Source organism: Salvia hispanica, unplaced genomic scaffold (genome assembly GCF_023119035.1).
Source record: "Salvia hispanica cultivar TCC Black 2014 unplaced genomic scaffold, UniMelb_Shisp_WGS_1.0 HiC_scaffold_1072, whole genome shotgun sequence".
NCBI lineage: Eukaryota > Viridiplantae > Streptophyta > Magnoliopsida > Lamiales > Lamiaceae > Salvia > Salvia hispanica.
Genome location: NW_025951330.1, coordinates 20,211 through 30,022, shown reverse-complemented (window position 1 = coordinate 30,022; position 9,812 = coordinate 20,211). Strand labels below are relative to the sequence as shown.

At 34.7% G+C, this 9,812-nt stretch overlaps 1 pseudogene; it reads left to right on the top strand.

Annotated features, from left to right (window-relative positions):
* Positions 1-5,059: 5,059 nt before the first annotated feature.
* LOC125197902 lies at positions 5,060-9,570 on the top strand (annotated as a pseudogene).
* The last annotated feature ends 242 nt before the right edge of the window (positions 9,571-9,812 follow it).

The window sequence follows — 9,812 nt, the reverse complement described above, 5'->3', positions numbered from 1 at the left end:
TACTCCTTGGTCGTAATAGTTAATTTTCTCAACTTGTAGTCGATTCAACATTGAGGAAACTGATTTTAGTTGGCTAGTTGCGGGGATTTTTTTTATATTTTAGTTTAGGTTTTAGTAATTCTTTGATGAATCCATTTAGTTTTGATTTTAATTGAATGGGTTGTTATAAGATTCAATTTTAAAATTGAATCTTGATCAGCTTAATGTGGTCATTTGTTGTGCATAGTTGTGTGTTTCTATGAAATTGAGAATCAATTTCCAAACGCATCATCATTACTGTACTAAAATAAAGAGGAAGGGAATTCTAAAAAATGGTGACGAGGCCGGGGCCAAAATACAAGGAATCGAATGTTTTGTTACTACATTATTCGTGTTATGGTATGATATGTTGCATTTGTAAATATTTTGAGTTACATTTTCTGCTCTATATGGTCATCCGCATCTTCTTTCAAACGGCATATGCACATTATTTAACCTAATATTAACATTACTTTATACCGATGTGCTACATTATTTTGTGTTATGGTATGAGCGATTACATTTTTTTTAATTTTTTTTACATTATTTACTCAAATTTTTACATTATTCGCTACCGATGTGCTACATTATTGTGTCTTATATAATGTTGTGTCACATTAATACACTTTTTACTTACCTTACCCGCTTCATAAGGTTACGGTAAATATGCATACATTAGGCCTTTACACATTGTTTGATTAAATATTTACATTATTTACTGATGTGTTACATTATTAGTATTTGTTATTGGTAGTAATGTTAATTTGAATTAATCAACAATGTAACATTTTGGCTAATCAATGTATCGTTTATGAATAGGTACAAAGAGGTACGAGTTGAATTCGATGACAAGTGAGGAATCCGCTTGTAATAGATTTTCTTTGTTTGGGTTTGTTGTAATATGATAGAAAACAAATAATGCTTTTCAAATTATCAAACATAGATTTTGGGGATGCAAAAGAGTTGTGATGTACATTTTACATCAAAATAGTTAACATTTATCTATCAAATAATGTACCTTTATAATCTAATAATGTGGATAGAGAGGATCCCAACATTACATTACTTGATGTAAAGCACACATTATTATTGAACATACATATGTTGGTGCCCCAATATTTTGAAAATGTAAATATACTTAAAAGTAATGTAAATCTTTAGCAATCAGTAATGTAAATATTTTGATAATGTAAATATACTTAAAAGTAATGTAAATCATGCGTTAATATTATAAGGTAGACAACACATGAGATAATGTAAAAGACACGTACATTAAATCTCTATATTTGTACATTATAATCGTATGAATTCAACGAACACAAAGTCGAATACGAACTTGATGTTTGGGTTGGTACTATGCCTTAGCCCCGGTATAGCTTAACCCTAGGGGATAGGAACTAAGTTCGGCAATTGAGGTCCTATACGAGAACTTGGGAGTACTATACCCTAGCCCGGTGGATAATTGAACCTTAAGGAATGACTTTAACTCCTTTTCATGGAGAATGTTGTGTTACTGAGCTAGTATTACACCATAGCCCTATGGATGTTAAACCCTTGGGGAATGAGTTTAGCTTCGACCCTTAGCGAACAAATAAAAATCTACATTACTTATTAAAAGACATATACGAATGTAATATAATAATAATTATTATTATTAATCAAAATAATAATTTTATTAATAGTATTAATAAAATCATTCTCAAATTGTTCACCGCAAACTTAATTCGTCAATAATAATAATAATATTAATAACATCATTCTTAAATTGTTCACCAGCAAACTTAATTATAAAAATTCAAAAACGAATTTTGATGATAGATTGCTAAATTAAACAAAATATTTAGTATATCTCAAAAATTAATATTTGCTACGCTTTCAATTTCAGCGATTTACGTGCTATTTAATTATAATATGCTATAAAAATTTAATTGTAGAAAGATGTAGCGTAGATTAAGATAATTAATTATGGAAATCAAATCATGGGAGCCTTGAATTTAGGAACAATATATAACAAAAATTGTAACATCCGGATTTTAGAACCCTAATTTTTGAGCCCTAGAATTAATTGTTGATGACGTGGCATCGAGAATGCTTTTATTTCGCGAGTTGATATGGTCGATTTGAGTTAGGGTTTGTGTTGAAAGTTTGAAAAGTCAAACTATTTAATTTAATGATGTGGCATGTGATATATTAAGATATGAGATTATGTGGCAATTTAATTGTTTATGGGTGAGTGAGAATATTAGAGAAAATTTCCATAAATACTTGTCACCCTAATTCTTATAATTTTCGAACCCTAGACCCCTTGGAGGAAGAATTTCTATTTTTCCGGAATTTATTTAACCCTTGGGATATTTATCCAAATTAAATTCCATGAGCCAATTATTTCCTTGTTTAGAGATGTAAAAATCGAGCCCCTTGTTTTTCTAGTGATTTTCGAAAATCACTATTTTTGGGAAGGAAGGAATTGTTTTATTTTATTTGATTCCTTACTTGATTTCCTTCCATACCTAGAATTTAATTATTCTACCAAATCTTTCCATACTTCAAGAGATCTTGCCTTACTTTATTTTAGTCAATATTCAAGAAATCCATGCCTTATTTAAAGGGCATAGAAATCGGCCCCTACCTTGTTTCATGGAGGATTTTCCTTATTTTTATTTTGTTCCATGATATTTTATTCTATATGGAAAAATACCAAAAACAAAACCATGGCTAATTACCTAGCCTAATTTTCAAAAATTAGGAGATATTGCCATCTTCTATTTTTGTTAATTCTTCTTCCCTACTTCACAATATTATTTCATTTATTTATTTAATTGGGAGAATGAGATCTTACCAAATATTCTATCCTAATTACCTAAAGATCTTGTTGAGCACTATAAATAAGAGAACACCCCAACCCTAGACCCCAAATTTTCGGCCCCCTCATCCCCATACACTCTCTCAATTTTTTCTTCTACATTACTCCATTAATCCTTCATCCTTTGAGAAGAAAATTGAAGTATAATCCAAGAACTTTGAAGAATCAAGACTAATACTTGTTTTCTACCGATTGATTTTCTCTAAAAAGGTATTTTTGCTTAAGAGTTATGTTTATTCTTCTTCTACCCCTTTTCTTTTTCTTCCAACCGATTTAATCGGTACTCTTGGACCTTCATGCATATTAATTGAGTGAAAAAGGGATAAGAAGGGATATGGGAACATGTGTGTGTGTGTGTGTGTGTGTGCCGAGAGTGTGTGAGGTGTGTGTGTCGTGTGTGTGTGTTATGCGTGTGGGTGTGTGTGTTGAAGTGTGTGTTGTGTAGTGTGTGCTTGATGGCTAAATACTTTTGCATGACATATGATAATAGATCTAGGGTTGAGATGCTAATGAATATATGTACGTATGATAAGCGTGACTTGAATTATAAGTTATGAAGTTTAGGATGAGTCGATGGGAAAGAGGAAAATAATGAGACATGCATAAGTAAGAATAGTATCGAACCTAACTTGTGATATGTGCCTATGTGATTAAAAGGTGAAACTTTGGTTGCGAAGCCGGATAACGGAAAAGCAAATCTACTTGAAAACTAAGCAATCGAGGTGGGCTTTACTCTAAAAACTCTCTTTTATTTTATCTAAATGTTGTTGGGAGATATAAGGGTGGTTTAACTGTTATGCCATACCTATGTTTGTTTTAAAGTGATATCGATCGCTTATACGAGATTCGGAGTCGAGTATGGGCCGCAAGCCCTACGTGTACACAATGGGATCGAGAGCCGTCCTTGCTAGTCGGCCGGTCTCGTGGGCGAAAAGTGTGGCCACACTTTCGTCGCACCATGGAATGATTGTTAATTGATGAGAAAATGGGAGGTTATTTTATTGGCGGTCTATGAAAATATATTTTGTGATACTCGTGATATTCTTTTATAAGCTGCTTAAAACTCGAGTTCACTTGGTAAGTGTGGCATAACTTATAAAATGTTTTGGCAAGAGCTCACTGAGTATTTCAAAATACTCGGCCTTGCATGTGTTTTCCTTATGTGCGGGTTGAATGACGACGAGTGGTGGCGGGTGTTGAGCAGATTAATGAATTAAAAAGGATATGTTGACCTTAAGCATAGTTGTGTCTTCATACATAGCTATACTTTTCTCTTGGTCGTTTTCCATTGGATTTTTGATATACTTTAGAATGTTTTTTGGAATAATTGCATCTTACTTTCGGTTGTGGCCTTAGCCCTTTTCTCGTGATTTTGTCGGGATCTATGTCATACTCTTAAGGTTTTGATTCTCATTTATGATAACTACCCTCTTTTGAACTTCAGGTTAAGTTGTTGCGTTAAATACTCGATATCTCTTTCCATTCTTTTGGTCAATACTCTTTAAATGAAACTCTAGCCTATGTTTACTTCTTTAGTCGGTTTCGGGTAGCGTGCCGTATTTATTGTACTCAGGAGGGAGGTACATTACAAAAATCATGGAAGGAAACTGACTTGATTTCTCACCAAATCTGCCCTTTTTGAATTAAAATAATAATATTATTAATAAAAGGATCATATATCTCGGCCATCAGATCAAAAATCGTGGGGCTGAGATTTAGGGAGAAGGTTGAACAATAATTAAAAAAAATATGAATACATCCCAATAATTAAATAAAAATCTGCAAGTATACTACACATCATCTTTTTTGGAGGAAAAAATAAGAAAAACCAAAAATTCATATATTTAATTCAAAAGTTTGGAAAAAAATATTAAAAGTTTATATATTTACCGAAAAAGTTATCTTTTAGTTAAACTACAAATTTATTAAGGGAGGCCATTCCATATCTGTGAATCCCTAACATATTTTATGAATATTTTAAATTTTCATGTATACCTGATTCCCTATTTAGTGCAACAGCATTTTAATACGGGAAGGAAAATATATATGAAAATCAAAATTTAAGCTTGCGGAGCACGAGATTTGCGACTATTTAAATCATAATTAATTTTAATTATTATATGGAATCAATTAAACGACGACCCGTACCTGCAAAAACTCTTCGTAGGCGCGAATCCGACGAAGAATACACTCTCTCTCTCTCTCTCTCCTTCTCTTGTAAGCTTTGTCTACATAAAATCTGCGAATTACATTGAACCCTCACACCTCAACTCCGATGATGGGAAATTCTCCTAAATCAGGAATACAATAGTACAATTTCAGCCCTAGCTTTTGTATATCTGTCTCATGGAGTCCGCCACCGCGTTTCCGCAATACATCCCTCTCAATTCGAAGTATTTTTCGAAGCTTCTTTTATTCTGTGTGGAGATGTTCGTGCATGATTCAAGATTTTCAATTGCGCAGGAAAAGGACGTTTTCGGATGGCGGAAGCTCTTCGGGAGCGTGCAAAGAGGTGGACGTGGCGATCGATCGCTCTTCTAAATCAAATTACTCCAACCAACAAGAGGTCGGAGATTTCTTCTTTTCTTCTTAAATTGTCTCTATATACGTTTCTGTCAGTGGTTTTGTTTTTATCTATTCTTATAATTGTTATTGTGTTTTCTGCGATCCAAGTGAATTAATGTTCAGCCGGGTGAAATTATTCGTAAGATGGAACTCTGAGTTTTGAGATCATGTTTATTTTCTTTGGTCTTGGTTCGAATTGATTTTCGGAATTATTCACCAATGTAGTTTTATGCTACACTGCTAACAAAGCATTGGACTTTGAAGTAGTTATGGGTTTCACCCCTATAAGAAATAAATTACAGGGATGGGTTTGTCTTAGGGTAACTTGATTCCCCTGTTTCAAAACAAGTGCTTTTGCAATTGTTTTGCTGTATATGAAAAACCTATAGCTACATGAAAAGATTCTGAAAACTGATTTCTGGATATTTGAAAGTAGCACATTTTCTCTGTTACTTGTACTACTTTTGTAATTCCCTTTCTGTTTCTCAGTGACACTCTATTTTCTTGGTCACTGAAGTAGGTAATTTGGTTTAAAGTAGCGACAATATATTATAATGCACCTCCGTTTGGCATATTATGATGATTGTGTAAAGGGAAATAATCTCAAAAGTCAACGTTAGAGATGATTTTAGACTAGAGATCTCTGTATCTTGTTTGTTTCTCTAGTTATCCTATTTGTGGGCACAGTTGTAGAAGGACTTTATTTTGGTTTTTATAGTTGAAAGTTTTGTGATACGTTGGAGATTATCTCTACAGCCCCATAGCAGTTAAAATATGGAGAAATATTTTAAAAGGAAGTAATGTTGTTTCTTAACAAAAACATTGAAAAACTCAAATGTGTTAGGCTAAGTCATGTTTAAATTTCCTTTTACTTATTTAAGTGGTAGAGTTGGAGTTTCTAAGTAACAGAAAAGTTATCTTAATTGAGTTTCCTGCAAGTCTCTGTTCGTTTGCAATTTTTCCTTTGTGTGATTTTTAAATTTTCTTGGGTTGAACTCTCATTCATCTTGGTATAACCTTTAATGCATCACAAAGTCAATGTGCATACTGATTTCAGTAGCGTCTTGGGTAGGGAAAATGTGTTTAGTTCATAGTAGCGTATGATGTTTATAATAGCATACTGTTGGTTTCATATGGTTCATTTTTGATGTAGCTTCATCATCTTAAGCATCAATGCTGCCACCTGTTTTCTTGTGGGTCCTCTAATCCCCCTCATTCATATAAGAATGTTAGTATATGTCAGTATAAATCTTCCATTTTTCTTCTACTTTGTTTACCCCCCCTAATGAACTTGCTACACTCATGCGAATCTCACGGCGTATGCTTATACTAATACCTTTGTCTATATATTCCCTTCCCCGGTAACTGATTTTGTGAAAGTAACCTTACATCATCCATTAACCTATCATTCCAAATTTCTTGAAGGTTCCTGAAATAATAGATGTTGACATGTTAGAAGATGGCGATGATGCTTCCTTGATGGATAGTGAAGTTGATGGAAGTGCCAAAGGAAAGGTACTCTGAGTCCATAGCTATCCAGATAGCTACCCTTTTATAATTTTACTGTTGAAATAACAACTTATAATTCTCTTTTGAATTCTTTTTTACCTCAGTGGTGAAAATATTATTGAAACAATTTATTTCTGTTTCTCAACAGAAAGTCCTCTCGAATTCTTCTGTTGGTGCTAGTGGTTTAGCAGATGAAGAATCTGGAGATGACATGGCAACATCAAATGTTGGTGCTGAAGAATTAGAAGATTATGGAGATGATTTCAGCTCTAGTTTATACTTTGGAGAGGATGAGTGGATGGATTCAGATTATGATGGTATGATTTATGATGACAATGATCATTTGGAAGCACATTTTGATAACATGGAGCTTCCACCTGGAGTTGAGGCGCCTGTCCCCTGGTTTCGGGGTTCTCCTAAAAATGATACACAGATCCCAGTCAAGGGCCCAAGCACTTCAACACATTCAGGTTTGCAACTTATCTTTCCTAGTTTGATCTTATCTGAATGTCTATGGTTGTTGAAGTACTGCCAAAAGAGGATCTTCAACTATGTTGAGCAGTTCACAGACAGGCATACAAAAGAGGATGTAGGCAACCAAATATGAATCGAACGTACTTTCAAAAGTGATGGATCCTATTGTAGGTTAGCTGGCATCCTCGACCTGGGCACTACAGCCAATCTGAGTTCACAACTCTGAGGGATTGTTTTACTCGTAGTTATGGGAATGAACCCTTTACTAGTACAAGGAACTAACCTGTGCATCCATACTATTGATGCCAGTAATTAAAACAATGTTTTGCTGCCCCCTATACATCCATGTTTTTAATGATTGGCACTTGTCAGTAATAGCTATTTGATAATTGACATCTAAACATACCATCAAAGGAAAGCCACTTGGAGTCGGAAACTTTTACCTGTTCGGGAAGCCTGATATTTAGAACCTTCTTTTGGGTCCTTAAAAATTCATGAACTGTAAATTAATTTTGATTTGGGATTAAAATTCTGCTCATAATGTAAGTTTGCATTTTCAACAGGGAGTTCACTGCGGACAGGGCCAGTGAAGGTGGTGGACAAAATGGTGTATAAGTTTGACAATTTTGCAAAATTTGACACTGCTCATGATCACTCGGATCATCACTACTCCACAAGAAAGTGTTCTGAAGTGGTGAGGGGAGTCTGATGAGTACTTACTTAATCATGTCAATTGTGACATAAAATCTACTTATAAATATATCTTTGATCTGTCGTATAGGCATCAAAGAACTGGGCAAAGAGAATACAAGAAGAATGGAAGATTCTTGAAAAGAATTTGCCAGGTGAGTTTTACGAGTATATTTTGAATTTTATGACCAGCCTGTGAAAGTGGTTTACACGGAAAAGATGAAACAATCAATCATCCCGATCTATGCTTATGGCATAGCACACATCTCATCTGTCTTCCCATTATGAATTCATAATCTTCAATTACTCTTTGTCCACCAGCTGAGGTATATGTGAGGGCTTATGAATCAAGGATGGATCTTTTGAGAGCTGTGATAATCGGGGCAGAAGGAACACCGTACCATGATGGTCTCTTTTTCTTTGATGTCTACTTCCCAGCAAATATCCTGCTATTCCACCCGTATGTTTCTCTTGATCCTAGACCCTCATGTTTATTATCTCCATCGAGCTGAAGATTCACTTCTTGCTCTCAATTTTTGGCAGGAAGTCTATTACCATTCAGGTGGTCTTGAATCAATCCTAACTTGTACAATTCTGGAAAAGTGTGCCTTAGCCTTCTGAACACATGGAGCGGGAGCAGAAAGGAGAAGTGGATCCCAGACCAGTCAACCGCACTACAAGTGTTGGTCTCCATACAAGGATTGATATTAAATGCAAAACCCTACTTTAATGAGCCTGGGTATGAGGGAAATGGGAACAAAAAGAGGGGAGGATAGCTCCTCAGCGTATAATGAGAACACATTCATATATTCCTTGAAGACAATGATTTACAGCATGCAGAAGCCACCCAAGGTATGATTAGCTCATACGTCTTTGCAAATCGGCTTCATTTGTGTGTTATGCATGATATGCTCTTACATTGCTTTCCCTTGTAGCACTTTGAGGACTTTGTGGTGGGGTATTTCCGCAAGCATGCACGTTACATTCTGGTGTCCTGTGTGGCCTACTTGAACGGAGCTGAAGTGGGCTGCCTTGTCAGAGGTGGCGTTCATGATGCTGACAAAGACAACAAAAGATGCTCGGAGCAGTTCAAGGAGACGCTGGGGCAGTGCATCACTCGTCTGGTAAAGACATTTATGGACATTGAAGCTGATGGTTGTCAGGAGTTCCTAGTTGCAGCCAAGAAAGGTAGTAAAACGGAATAGCCACATCTGGTGTGGCCTTCACCTTATTGAGTTTATAGCTTGTTTCGTAGATCAGAATTTGCAATCATGACACGATCTGCTTACATCGTTGTGGGAAGTACATAACTTGGTTTCTCATGAAATTTTCTAGTAACAAGTCTATATATTGACAGACAATACATTGTGTATATATAATTTTAGCATTCTGTAAATTACTATGATCAGTTTAGGTGCATAATGTTGGAATGATGGAATCCGACTTGATCAGTTTTTAGACCTATTTATATTTTGTAATTTTAACTAGGGGTAACAAATTTTCTGTGGGACTTATATATTAACAGATCCTAGTAATCGGTGTGAAAATTATATGCTTTCTAGATTTGAATCTTATTAGGAAAAAGGATCAATAAATGGTTCCTCATTTTTTTATGATAGATTCAAACTCATTATATATTACTTTGAGATTAATCGATTTATAAATTGAATTGGACTATATTGTCTATGTCGAA